This window comes from Callithrix jacchus, chromosome 3 (assembly GCF_049354715.1).
Source record: "Callithrix jacchus isolate 240 chromosome 3, calJac240_pri, whole genome shotgun sequence".
Classification (NCBI taxonomy): Eukaryota; Metazoa; Chordata; class Mammalia; order Primates; family Cebidae; genus Callithrix; species Callithrix jacchus.
The window spans coordinates 30147440-30162515 of NC_133504.1; the positions used below are offsets into that span (position 1 = coordinate 30147440).

The 15076-nt window shown below is 40.7% G+C and overlaps 2 protein-coding genes across 3 annotated transcripts in view; one reads left to right on the forward strand and one right to left on the reverse strand.

Moving 5' to 3' along the window:
* The window catches only part of TRIM60 (tripartite motif containing 60), a 77304-nt gene extending 73802 nt beyond the window's left edge, over nucleotides 1-3502 (reverse strand). The window contains exon 1 of the mRNA XM_035292721.3: nucleotides 3340-3502. The gene's annotated coding sequence lies outside the window, so the exon portion shown is untranslated. The remainder of the gene's footprint in view (nucleotides 1-3339) is intronic.
* The window catches only part of LOC100390986 (tripartite motif-containing protein 60-like), a 55519-nt gene continuing 43717 nt past the window's right edge, over nucleotides 3275-15076 (forward strand). For both annotated transcript variants that reach the window (XM_078366322.1, XM_054252820.2), the window contains exons 1-2: nucleotides 3275-3383; nucleotides 8034-8132. The gene's annotated coding sequence lies outside the window, so the exon portion shown is untranslated. The remainder of the gene's footprint in view (nucleotides 3384-8033; nucleotides 8133-15076) is intronic.

Sequence of the window (15076 nt, forward strand, 5' to 3'; positions counted from 1 at the left end):
TGTCATGACCCTTCGTAAGAAAGATGACTGAGTAAAGGAAGATTCGGTGCTAAGGGATCAGCAGGTGCCTTTGGACCATCCCTCCCTCTGGAGCTGCTTCTAGAGCTGAGTAAAAGGAAGCAGACACTGGCTTGTGTGGTGACAACTTTCTGACGACCCTGTGAAGCCCAGAGGCTGCGGGTGGGAGGGAGAACTCTGAGGAGGCACCAGCTTCTCCCTTTCCCTCATTCCTGGAGAATCCCATCTATTGAAAGACATGTCCCCAGACACACCCTCCCTGCAGTATGTCCTTTGCCACCATGCTTGCTGAGCTTCAAGCAGAGGCCAGCTGCCCCATCTGCCTGGATTACCTGAAGGACTCTGTCACCACTGACTGTGGCCACAGCTTCTGTCCATTCTGCATCCACCAGTGCTGGGAAGACCTATGGGACGACTTCCCCTGTCTCTTCTGCCTCCACCACTGCCCTGACAAGAACCTCAAGAAGCAACACCCAATTACACCACATGACTGATACTGTTCAGCAGCTTCCCACCACGAGGAATGCCAGGAAAGGGCAAGAAGAGGAGCCCCTGTGTGGGAAGCACAGCCAGCCTTGCTCTGAAACCACCACGACAATCTCAACCTGGTCTTCTTTCCCTGCTGGTTGAAGTTATTTTTGGACCTACTTTGTAGGTACCCTCCTCTCCCCATAAACTTCATTATGTAAATAGTCATATATTTGGTAATTCCTTGGTGTGTGCATGACATCAGCAATCTCAACACTGAACCATATATTATTATTATTGAGCAGAGATTTTTAAATTATGAAGAACAAGACTTATCTAAAATTTGTGTGTTGAAAGGTTATACTACAGCATGACTATAATCTAGGTAATACAAAACATAATTTTTTTGTTGTTTCTTTTTATTTTTTCAAAATAAAGTCCCAAGATTGAGCCGATAAAACATATTCTCTAATCTCTGCCTTCATTTTAGTATAGATGACGTAGCAAAAAGATTAGTGTGAGTTTTTAGTTAGAGGGCAGGTTTCTAAAGTACATAATGCCTGCAATCACTTGTTACTCTGAAGAGTTTAGTCTCATCCCCTAATTTTATTTGCTTATTGTAGGACTATGAATAATGTTATTCATGGAGTAACTGTTATGTAGAAATCACTATACCAAGATACATGTTCAATAGACTTGTTTTGGTTCATTTTTTGTTTTTGATTTTAGAGATAAGGTCTTACTCTGCTACTCAGGCTTGATTGCAGTGGGGTGATCTATACTCTGCAGCATCTACCTCCTGGGCTCAAGTGATCTCACCCCAGTCTCCCAAGTAGCTGAAACTACAGGAGCGTGATGCCAAATCTGACTTTTTTTTTTTTCTTTTTCTAGAGTCAGGGTCTTGCTACACTACCAGGCTGGTCTTCTACTGACCTTAAGAAATCATCCTTCCTCAGCCTCCTAAAGTACTGGGATTAAGGAATAAGCCTCTATGACTGGTCTTTGATAGACTTTTATATTACATAATAGAAACAACTCTGTGAGTTTCATATTACCATCTTTATTTTACAGAAAAGCCAATCGAAACCTAGAAAAACTAAGTTTTTCATAGACAACTGAGAAAGTGGTTGAGTTGAGCCACAGGTTTATTGACACCAAAACTTACACTCATGGCAGCGTTCCTGTCTCAAACTGTGTCTCTTTCACCTTGATTATAAGACTGATATGTATTTCTTTAGATAAATTGCCATTCTGTCCCTTTTAGGCTATTTACATGGGTGTGTTTTCAAGGTGGATTTAAAAGGTGAAATGCATGAGCAATTCAGCTCCAGAAGTGCTTTGATAGAGACATAGATGGACACAGGGCACTCTGGGAATGTGGGGAATGTTCAGTGTGGCTCTGGGTCTTGGATATGCTGCTTAACAATTTTCAGTCCAGGCTGGGCATGTTGGCTCTCACCTGTAATCCCAGCATTTTGGGAGGCCAACACGGGAGAATCGCTTGAGGTCAGGTGTTTGAGATCAGCCTGGACAAAAGAGCAAAACCCTGTCTCTGCAAAACATAAAAAACTAGCAGGGTTGGTGGTGTGCACCGGTAGTCCCAGCTGTTAGGGAGGCTGAGGTGGGAGGATCACTTGAGTCTGGGAGGTAAAGTTGGCAGTGAGCCAAGATCTGCCACTGCACTTTAGCCTGGTGACAGAGAGAGACTCCATCTCAAACAAAACAAAAGAAAGCAAACAACAGCAACCACCCCCACCCATCAAACAATTCTCAGTCCAGAAGGGGCCCAGGGACTGACACCTGTAACCCCAGCACTTAGAGAGTAAAGACTAGAGGCTTGCTTGAGCCCAGGTGTTCAAGGCCAGCCTGGAAAACATAGTGAGACCTATGAATCTGTAATAAATAAAACAAAATAAATTTATTTTAAAAAGAACAAAGCACAGCGTGGCTTCTTGTTTGCATATTGGAGATAATAGCAGCTATTTCACGGGGTTGTTATGATAATTCAATGAGTGCTTTATCTTATTGCCCATAATGTGGAAAAGTAAGAGCAACTAGTAGAATTAGGCCAGCCACACTGAAGGCACCTGACCAATTAATCCACATTATATATTGCAAAATGAGAACTCTTTACTCACTTTGTAGATAATAAACTCAGTATCACATGCATAGCACATGGAACAGTTGTGATTCAAACCCGGTCATGCTCTCAAGAATATCTCTATTTTCTTTTTTAAGAATATCTCTAATAATCTTCTTTGTACGCAATTATTTGTCATCACTATTATTTAAAAAAATAAGGTGATCACAGTTTTCAGAACCCAAAACCAGATAGATAATATAGAGTTGAATATTTGAAATTGGGTCTTAAAATTTTATCCACAATGTAAAAGTAACCCATATAGGCTGGGCATGGTGGCTCACACTTGTAATCCCAGCAGCTTAAGACCAAGGCTGAGAGAACAGGGAGAGACGCAGAGCGCCGCGAGCTACCCCTGGGCCCTCCAGGCCCTTCGGCCCCAGGCTGGCGGGTGAGCTGGGGGGCCCCCGGGACAGGCCGTGCCCTCTGCCCTTCAGACACCGGAGGCCACTGGGTCTCCCAGCCCAAGTGTGCCGGGCCTCGACAGAGCCCCAGCTGAGCTGCCCAAATGCAACGCCTTTGGGTGGCGGCGGGACGGGCGGACCAGGAACCATGGCGGCCGCTCGAATGCTGTGCAGTGGAAGCTGTTAGGTCATAAAGGGCCTGGGAAGGCGGCCTAAGGGCACAGGCAGGCTCGGCTGCCTCTTTAGGCCACGGAGCTGTGCAGATCCGGTTCCCCAGTGACGACTCTGTCCCCATTGGGTGAGACTTACCTAGTCCTGACGACAACAGACAAAGGCCTAAACAGGCCTGGGAGGTGAGCGAAGTTCCGAACAACGGGTGGAACGGTTAGCAGCCATCGGGCTGTTAGTCTTCATTCTACCAGACCTTGCTGTTAGAAGAAAGAAACGGTAGAATGACAGGCCACGTTTGGCCCGTTGGAAATGCCCACCACCCTCTGGGAAGATTTACTGGCCGTTTATGGAAGGCCTGTGTATTTAATATGAAAAGGCTGCTCTCAACTCCACCCCAACCTTTTAATAGAAAACGTTTGTCACATCTAGGCCTTGTAGATGTAAACAGGTTGCCGACGTATGATAGAGTTAGAAAACCACACATCTTGTAAATTCTCATTTGTTTAAAAGAAGTAATAGAAAATACATGTTTTCTGGAGATGACTTTTGGAAATGGAATTGTTAAATGGCCTCTGGAAGCGATACATCCATGTTTGTTCAGTGGGTTAGATGACGCGGAGCTGGAAGACCTGAGAAGGAGGAGAAGAAGGTTCTGTGCTAGACTGGTCATACTTAGAAGATATTTTCCTATTCTAGCCATTGTTTTTGTGTGCATTTTATTCTTCACTACTGTATATATAGTTGACAATGCTAAACTTTTTTGAAAGGTCTGTTTGCAGATGTTCTGAAGTGCCTGATGTTAAAATTAGAGGTAGTAAAATCACATTTTGTAAATATCTTTTTGTTACAATTTGTAGGAAATGTTTTTTGGGGGGAATGGCCTGTTGAGTAATACTCACCTCACCTGTTGAGTAATACTCACTGTGTATGCAGTGGTTCAGGGGAGGAGGGAGGAAGGGGAGGTGCAGAGAGTTCTATGTCACTCTGCTTACAGCACGGCAAGATGAATTATTATCTCTGTGCATTTTGTTTTACTTACCTGTGCATATAGTGTACATAAAGGACAAATGAGTCCTAACTTTAACAACATCGAGTCTTTCTAGATGTTAAAGAGGTTGCCAGTGTATGACAGAAGTAGAGTTAGTAACCTAATGTTTTGTACATTTTGTTTTACAAGTCTAGGAAAGATTGTCTTCTGAAAATTTGAGCATTCTTGCCCACTGGGTTAATGGAGATGGGAAGGGTTCTAGGCCAGAATGTTCACATTTGGAAGGCTCTTTCAAATTCTAACTGTTGTTACATGTTTGCAGTTTATTCAAGACTGCTGTGTACATAGTGGACAAATTAACTCATTACTTGAAACATCTAGTCTATCTAGGTGTTTAGAAGTGCCCAATATATGTTAAATGTAGAGGTAGTAAAATACCACTTTGTAAATATCTTTTTTCTAAAATTCATAGAAAATACTTTAGGAAATTAAATTATGAGCAGTATAGTACTCTCTATACTCGTTCAATGGTTTAGAGGAGGTGAGAGGGAAGAAATTGTAAATGGTAATATTCTGGTGTGTTCACACTTGGACATTTGTTTTTCTGTAGGTTTTGTGCATTTTCTTTTGCTCTGTATATAGTGTATATAACGGACAATGAGTCCTAATTTTTCAACATCTAGTCTCTAGATGTTAAAGAGGTTGCCAGTGTATGACAAAGCATTTAGTAAAATCAATATACTTTGTACCCTTTGTGATAAAATTCATAGGAAAACTTGTCTTCGGTAAACAACTTTTGCATTAGAATTTGTTCAGTCATCTCTAAGCATTACATGTGGCTGTACTTGTCCAATGGATTGAAGGCAGAGAAGAAAAAGAAGAGGGAATGATTCAAGGCCAAAATGATCACATTTAGAAGATACCTCAGATGATAACCATTGTTATGTGTGTGCAATTTTAGTTAACAGTGCTGTGTACATGGTGGACAAGTTATATGAAATATCTAGTCTTTCTAGATATTTGGAAGTGCTTGGTGTATTTAAAAGTAGTAGCAGAATAACACTTTTTGTAAATAGCTTTTTTTTTTTTTGAGACAGAGTTTTGCTCTTGTTACCCAGGTTGGAGTGCAATGGTGCAATCTTGGCTCACCGCAACCTCCGCCTCCTGGGTTCAGACAATCCTTCTGCCTCAGCCTCCTGAGTAGCTGGGATTACAGGTGTGCACCAGCATATCCAGCTAATTTTTTGTATTTTTAGTGGCGACGGGGTTTCACCATGTTGACCAGGATGGTCTTGATCTCTTGACCTCGTGACCCACCCACCTCGGCCTCCCAAAGTACTGAGATTACAGGCGTGAGCCACTGTGCCCGGCCTGTAAATAGCTTTTAAAAAGTAATGGGAAATGCTGTTGGGAAGTGGAATTGTGGAACCACCTGGCAAGTGGGAGGGAAGAAGTTGCAAAAGGTGTTTTGCCATTGTTTATTAGAAAATTTCAGCTTAATCCATTGCCTATATATTACATGCATTTCATTTAACTTTGCTATACTGTATATATTATGTATATATTGGACAAAGGAGTCCCAATTTTATAATATCTAGTCTCTAGATATTAAAGAGGTTGCCAATGTATGACAGAAGTAGAGTTAGCAAACTAACACATCCTGTACACTTTGTTAAAATTCATAGAAAGGCTGTCTTCTGAGAAAGACTTTTGGAAGTGAAGTAACATCAGCTCTAAGTGACACATGTGCCTGTATCCACCAGGTTGTTGGTGGTGAAGAGTTGGAAGGAATGAAGAGTTCTAGACCAGAATGTTCCTATTTAGAAGACACTTTCAGATATAATCATTGTTACATGTGTGTAGTTTACTCAACACTACTGTGTATATAGTGGATAAACTTAAGTCCTAATTTGAAACATCTAGTCTTTCTAGATGCTTAGAAGTGCACAAAGTATGTTAAAAGTAGAGGTAGTAAATAACAAACACATTTTGTAGCTGTCTTTTTGATAATATCATCTTTTGGAAATTGGTCAATTCTCTGAGCAGTACATTATGATATCTGTGCAGGTTCAGGGAGAAGGAGGAGCATAAAGGGCTTTCACCAGTGAGTTTATGATGAGGCACATTCATCATTGTCCCTTATGTCTGCATTTTCATTATGTGCTGTGTATATAGTGTATATAAGCGAACATGAGAGTCCTAATTTACATCTAGTCAATGTTAAAGAGGTTGCCAGTTTATGGCAGAAGTAGAGTTAGTAAATTCAATACATTGAGTATACTTTGTGTTAAAAATCATAGGGAAGACTTCTTAAAAACAGAAGTGAAATTGTTAAAATCCCCCCTAAGCTGTCCATGGAGTTGGTAGAGGTCGGAAAAGGAGGTAAGTTCTAGGCCAGAATGTTCCTACTTGGAAGACACTCAAGTTACAGTCTGTGTTATGTATACATTTATTCAATGCTATCGCGTATATAATGGAAAACTTCAGTTGGAAATATCTAGTCTTTCTAGGTGTTTAAAAGTGCACAACATAGGTTAAAAGTATAGGGCTAAAGTAACACTCCTCTAAGCATTTGTTTTCATTACTTCCTGAGGAGTAATGAAATGGGAATGGAATTGTTAAAAATTTGATGCTTAGGAGCCTATACTGACTATTCATTGGGTGGTGATGGGTAGGGGAGGAAGAGGTATGCAGGGAGAAGGGTTCTGTCCCCCTGAGATTAGTTCAGCTGGTCCAACCATTGTTCTCTATGTGCATTTTACTTAATATTGTGTATTAAAGGATAAACAAGTCAATGCTCAGAGGATGTTAAAAATAGATATAGTAAGTCAGTCCCTTTATGAATGTCTTTTTGTTAGTTTTTAAGAAGGCCTGTCTTCTGGGAGTAACCTTTATTATTAGTCCACTTCTTGGAGCCAGACATCCTATACTTAGTCACTGAGGATGGTGGAAGAGGGAGAATACGGTGAAGGGAAGGGCTCTTTGCTAGTGTCTCCATATGTAGAAGATGGTTTTAGATGATAACCACAGGTCTATATAAATGTTTTTAATAAAGTGCCTGTGTTTATTGTGGATGAAGTTCATTATTTGCAATATCTAAGCTTTATGAATGTCTGGAGTGACAACATAGAGTTAGCAAATTAGCCAATTTGTAAATACCTTTGTTGTAATTGACAGAAAAGATGCATCTTAGACATGGAATTGTAAACCACCTCTGAGCAGTATATATCAGGACTTGTTCATTAGTTGGCAGCAGAGGGGCAGAAGGAGCTATAAAGGGAGAGATGTATGCAGATGTGTCCATATTTACATTTTGAGGATAGCCATTAATGTATGCATCTCTTGTGGCTGTACTATAGGAATATATTAAATAATTTAATGGAAATATACCTTGCTAATATTTTAATGGTATAGATCTGCTAATGAGCTCTCTTAGAAGCGTTATACTTAGTGTATTCTGTTGCTGGATGCTTCATTTTAAATTGAGCATTAAGGGAATGCAGGATTTAAATCGGAACTCTGCCAATGCTTTTATCTAGAGGCATGTTGCCATTTTGGTCTTTATTAAATTTTTATCTCAAGACAGACAGGATTACATTTTTTTTTAAACAGACTGAGTTGGTGTAGTGTATTTTTGGTTATCAAAATGCTCACATAGCTTTGGGCTTTGGGATTTTGAATTGGTAGATATTCATGATGTGTGAAGAATCATGATACATACTATACATTCTCAGTCCCATAAAATTGGATGTTGTGCCTACAGACGCACAGGACCTAGAAGAATGTGTCAAACTATAAACTGCTTGTGATTGTTACTTTGTCCTTTGCTTCTTATGTTTTTCAGTTTCCTCTAATGTACTTTTTAAAAGTAAAAGTTGGATGGGATTCAAGATGGCGCAGTAAGAACAACTCAGGATTGCAGCTCTCAGTGAATGCTCAGAGGGTGAGTCAAAGCTGCATTTCCAGACAGATCTTTGTTGCCCACAGAATGGGGAAATACCCAGGTGTAGGAGAGACACAGGACACCAGCGCAGCTGTTTTGGCTGGTGAGGTCGCTTTGGCTGGCGCCGCAGTGCAGCAGCACTCCGCAACACTCTGCACAGAACGCACTGGTCTGGGTGCCCTGTTAAAATGGCATCTGAGATTTGGGAGGGCAGATTAGCATATCCATCTGATTAAATGGGACTTGGACAGTGAGCCAGACCAGGAGATTCCTGGGAAGTGGAGTTTGAGCCAGCGCAGTGGGTCGCTGCATGGGAAATCACACAGATCCCAGACAAACAAAATGGCAATTCAAAATGCTCCGGGTGGAGAGTTTCACTGCAGGCACAGCGGAACCCAGGACAGTGCAGCTTGGTGCGGGTGGGGCGTCCGCCATTACTGAGGTATTCCGCCCCTACCTGCTGTTGCCGAGGGAACCCGCCATAACAGAGAGACTGGGCTGCAGAGCGGAGCCCATGGCATCAGGGCAGAGACCACGGCAGTAGGGCAGAGCCTGCAGCAACAGGGCAGACCCCACGCCAGCAGGGTGGAGCCTCGGCAGGCAAATAGTGACTAGACTGCCTCCTAGCTGGGCAGGACAGTGCAATGGACACTCATAAAGAAAGCCCTAATTCCCCCAGACAGAGCATCTGAAAAAAAAAAGGGGGTTTTATGAGTTCTGCTGCAGCAGACATAAACGTAGCAGCCTAACAGCCCTGAATGAACAACGGAGTTCACAGCTCAGGACTTGAGCTCCTATAAAGTACAGACCGTCTCCTCAAGCAGCTCCCTGACCCCTGTATATCCAAAGAGTCACGTCAAAAAGGACTGATCAGACTGATATTTGGCAGGCATCGTTCTGGTACAAAGATAGCAGAAGAAAAAACTGGTAGCATCCCTCACTGTTCTGTAGCTGCTATAGGTGTATCCCAGACAAGCAAGGCCTGGAGTGGACCTCAGCAGTTGTACAGCAGAGAGCTAGACTGGTAGAAGGAAAACAAAGTAACAGAAGTACTTCATCATCAACAATCTGGACATCCACTCAGAGACGAATTGAAAAGTCAGCAACTACTCAGAGGACAGGTGGATAAAACCACAAAGATGGGAAGAAACCAGCACAAAAAGGAAAACACCCAAAACCAGAACACCTCGCCTCCTACAAAGGACCAAAACTCCTCACCAGCAAGGGAACAAATCTGGACGGAGAATGACTGTGATGAAATGATGGAATTAGACTTCAGAAGGTGGGTAATGAGAAACTTCTGTGAGCTAAAAGAACATGTTCTAAATCAATGCAAAGAAACTAAGAACCTTAAAAAAGAATTTGAAAAAAGATGAGAGGAAATGATAACAAGATTGGATAACTTAGAGAGGAATATGAATGAATTGAAGGAGCTGAAAAACACAACACGAGAACTTTGCGAAGCATGCCCAAGTTTCAACAGCTGAATTGACTAAGCAGAAGAAAGAATATCAGAAGTCGAAGATCAACTCAATGAAATAAAACGAGAAATCAAGATTAGAGAAAAAAAATGCAAAAAGGAATGAACAAAGTCTCCAAGAAATGTGGGACTCTGTGAAGAGACCTAACTTACATTTGATAGGTGTACCAGAATGTGATGAAGAGAACAAATCCAAGCTGGAAAATACTCTTCAGGATATTATCCAGGAAAATTTTCCCAACCCAGCAAGGCAGGCCAACACTCAAATCCAGGAAATACAGAGAACGCCACAAAGATATTCCGCAGGAAGAGTAACCCCAAGCACATAATCATCAGATTCACCAGGGTTGAAATGAAGGAGAAAATATTAAGGGCAGCCAGAGAGAAAGGTCGGGTCACCCACAAAGGGAAGCCCATCAGACTCACAGCAGATCTCTCCGCAGAAACTCTATAAGCCAGAAGAAAGTGGGGGCCAATATTCAACGTTTTTAAAGAAAAGAACTTTCAACCCAGAATTTCATATCCAGCCAAACTGAGCTTCATAAGTGAAGGAAAAATAAAATCCTTTGTGAATAAGCAAGTACTCAGAGATTTTGTCACCATCAGGCCTGCTTTACAAGAGCTCCTGAAAGGGGCACTACACATAGAAAAGAACAACCAGTACCAGCTATTCCAAAACACACTAAATGCTAAAGAGCATCAACAAAATGAAGAATCTACATCAACTAACGGGCAAAACAGCCAGCTAGCATAAAAATGGCAGTATCAAATTCACACATAACAATATTAACCCTAAATGTAAATGGGCTAAATGCTCCAATCAAAAGACACAGACTGACAAATTGGATAAAAAACCAAAACCCATCAGTGTGCTGTATCCAGGAAACCCATCTCACATGCAAGGATACAAAAAGGCTCAAATAAAGGGATGGAGGAATATTTACCAAGCAAATGGAGAGCACAAAAAAGCAGGAGTTGCAATTCTCGTCTCTGATAAAATAGACTTTAAAGCAACAAAGATCAAAAGAGACAAAGAAGGTCATTACATAATGGTAAAAGGATCGATACAACAAGAAGAGCTAACAATCCTAAATATATATGGACCCAATACAGAAGCACACAGATATATAAGGCAAGTTCTTAATGACTTACAAAGAGACTTAGACTCCCACACAATAATGGTGGGAGACTTTAACACTCCACTGTCAATATTAGACAGATCAACCAGACAGAAAATCAACAAGGATATTCAGGGCTTGAACTCAGACCTGGAACAAGCAAACCTGATAGACATTTACAGAACTCTCCACCCCAAATCCACAGAATATACATTCTTCTCAGCACCACATCACACCTACTCTAAAATTGACCACATAATTGGAAGTAAAGCACTGCTCAGCAAATGCAAAACAACTGACATAATAACAAACAGTCTCTCAGACCATAGTGCAATCAAGTTAGAACTCAGAATTCAGAAACTAACCCAGAACCACACAGCTTCATGGAAACTGAACAACTGGCTCTTGAATGTTTACTGGATAAACAATGATATGAAGGAAGAAATAAGAAGTTCTTCAAAACCAATGAGAACAAAGACACAACATACCAGAATCTCTGGGACACATTTAAAGCAGTCTCTAGAGGAAAATATATAGCAATAAGTGCCCATATGAGAAGAGTGGAGAGATCCAAAATTGACACCCTATCGTCAAAATTGAAACAGCTAGAGGAGCAAGATCAAAAAATCTCAAAACCTAGCAGAAGACAGGAAATAACTAAGATCAGAGCAGAACTGAAGGAGATAGAGACACGAAAAAACCCTTCAAAAAATTAATAAATCCAAGAGCTGGTTTTTTGAAAAGATCAACAAAATAGCTAGACTGATAAAGAAGAAAAGAGAGAACAACCAAATAGATGCAATAAAAAATGATAAAGGGGAAATCACCACAGATTCCACAGAAATTCAAACCATCATCAGAGAATATTACAAACAACTGTATGCACATAAACTAGTAAACCTAGAAGAAATGGATAAATTCCTGGACACCTGTGTCCTCCCAAGCCTAAACCAGGAGGAAGCCGAAACTTTGAATAGACCAATAACAAGGTCTGAAGTTGAGGCAGCAATTAAAAGCCTACCACACAAAAAGAGCCCAGGTCCAGACGGGTTCACAGCCGAATTCTACCAGACACACAAAGAGGAGCTGGTACCATTCCTTCTGAAACTATTCCAAATAATCCAAAAAGAGGGAATCCTTCCCAGATCATTTTATGAGACCAACATCATCCTGATACCAAAACCTGGCAGAGACCCAACAAGAAAAGAAAACTTCCGGCCAATATCCATGATGAACATAGATGCAAAAATCTTCAATAAAATATTGGCAAGCCGATTGCAACAGCAAATCAAAAAACTTATCCATCATGATCAAGTAGGATTTATCCCGGGGATGCAAGGCTGGTTCAACATACACAAGTCTATAAACGTAATTCACCACATAAACAGAACCAAAAACAAAAACCCACATGATTATCTCAATTGACGCAGAGAAGGCATTTGACAAAATTCAACAGCCCTTTATGCTAAAAACCCTCAATAAACTCGGTATTGATGGAACGTGTCTCAAAGTAATAAAAGCTATTTATGACAAACCAACAGCCAATATCATACTGAATAGGAAAAACTGGAAGCATTCCCTTTGAAATCTGGCACTAGACAAGAATGCCCTCTTTCACCACTCCTATTTAATATAGTACTGGAAGTTCTAGCCAGAGCAATCAGGCAAGAAAAAGAAATAAAGGGTATTCAAATAGGAAAGGTGGAAGCCGAATTGTCTCTATTTGCAGACGACATGATAGTTTACCTAGAAAACCCCATCGCCTCAGCCCAAAAACTCCTGAAACTGATAAGCAACTTCAGCAAAGTCTCAGGATATAAAATCAATGTGCAAAAATCACAAGCATTCCTCTACACCAATAACAGACTTAAAAAAAGCCAAATCAAGAACGAACTGCCATTCACAATTGCTACAAAAAGAATAAAATACCTAGTAATACAACTCACAAAAAACGTAAGGGACCTCTTCAAGGAAAACTACAAACCACTGCTCAACGAAATAAGAGAGGACACAAACAGATGGAGAAACATTCCACGTTCATGGTTAGGAAGAATTAATATCATGAAAATGGCTATACTGCCCAAAGTAATTTACAGAATCAATGCTATCCCCATCAAGCTACCATTGACTTTCTTCACAGAACTGGAAAAAACCACCATGAACTTCATATGGAACCAAAAGAGAGCCCGCATAGCCAAGTCAATTCTAAGCAAAAGGAATACAGCGGGGGGCATCACACTACCGGATTTCAAACTATACTACAAGGCTACAGTAATCAAAACAGCATGGTACTGGTACCAAAACAGAGATATAGACCAATGGAACAGAACAGGGGCATCGGAGGCAACACAACATATCTACAACCATACAATTTTTGATAAACCTGACAAAAACAAGCAATGGGGAAATGATTCCCTGTTTAATAAATGGTGTTGGGAAAACTGGCTAGCCATGTGCAGAAAGCAGAAACTGGACTCCTTCCTGACACCTTACACTAAAATTAACACCAGATGGATTAAAGACTTAAACATAAGACCTGGCACCATAAAAACCCTAGAAGAAAATCTAGGTAAAACCATTCAGGACATAGGAGTAGTCAAGGACTTTATGACCAAAACACCAAAAGCATTGGCAACAAAAGCCAAATTAGACAAATGGGACCTAATCAAACTCCACAGCTTCTGCACGGCAAAAGAAACAGTCACTAGAGTGAATCAGCAACCAACACAATGGGAAAAAATTTTTGCAGTTTACCCATCTGACAAAGGGCTGATATCCAGAATTTACAAAGAACTCAAACAGATTTACAGGAAAAAAACCAAACAAGCCCATTCAAAAATGGGCAAAAGATATGAACAGACACTTTACAAAAGAAAACATACATGAGGTCAACAAACATATGAAAAAATGCTCATCATCACTGGTCATTAGAGAGATGCAAATCAAAACCACATTGAGATACCATCTCATGCCAATTAGAATGGCGATCATTAAAAAATCTGGAGACAACAGATGCTAGAGAGGATATGGAGAAATAGGAACACTGTTAAAGTGTTGGTGGGAGTGTAAATTAGTTCAACCATTGTGGAAGACAGTGTGGCGATTCCTCAAGGCCTTAGAAATAGAAATTCCATTTGACCCAGCAATCCCATTACTGGGTATATATTCAAAGGACTATAAATCGTTCTTCTATAAGGACACATGCACACGAATGTTCATTGCAGCGCTGTTTACAATAGCAAAGACCTGGAACCAACCCAAATGTCCATGGATGATAGACTGGATTGGGAAAATGTGGCACATATACACCATGGAATATTATGCAGCAATAAAAAATGATGAGTTTGTGTCATTTGTAGGGACATGGATGAATCTGGAGAACATCATTCTCAGCAAACTGACACAAGAACAGAAAATGAAATACCGCATATTCTCACTCATAGGTGGGTGATGAAAAATGAGAACACATGGACACAGGGAAGGGAGTACTAAACACAGGGGTCTATTGGGGGAATAGGGGAGGGACAGCGGTCGGGGGGGAGCAGGAAAGGGATAGCCTGGGGAGAAATGCCAAATGTGGGTGAAGGGGAGGAATGCAGCAAAACACACTGCCATGTGTGTACCTACACAACTGTCTTGCATGTTCTGCACATGTACCGCAAAACCTAAAATGCAATAAAAATTTTAAAAAAAGTAAAAGTTATTTTAAAAACATGTATTAAGCCCTAGTTGCTTGTAGAATAAAGTTAGTATAATGCACAGAAAAAAAAAAAAAAGACCAACGCTGGCAGACTGCTCAAGCTCAGGAGTTCAAGACTGGCTTGGGCAACATGGCAAAACTCCATCTTTACAAAAAATACGAAACTTAGCTGGGTATGGTAGTGTGCACCTGTAGTTCCAGCTACTCAGAAGGCTGAGGTGTGAGGATGGCTTACCCAAGGAGGTGGAGGTTGCAGTGAACCAAGATTGGACCACTGCACTCCAGCCCGGGCAACAGAGCTAGACACTGTCTCTCACACATACAAAGGCATCAATACAAATTTTCTTCCAAAATGTTCTAAAAATAAACATGTAATTGTGAAAATTGAGAAAACATTTTATGAAGCATTCTGATACAGTCAGTTAGAATATTTTATGCTTCTAAAATTTACAATAAAATAAAAAAGAAAACAAAACAACATCTCAAAAAAACATGAGAAGACTTTAGATGTTGAAGTTTCTTACCAAATGATCAAGGTATACTCAGGGAATGGGGATGGGGAGTGGGAAGCTGTCCTACAAAATAGTAAAGAGATATTAACATAGTGAGGGCGAGAGATCCAAATAAAATAATTTATTCTATGCCA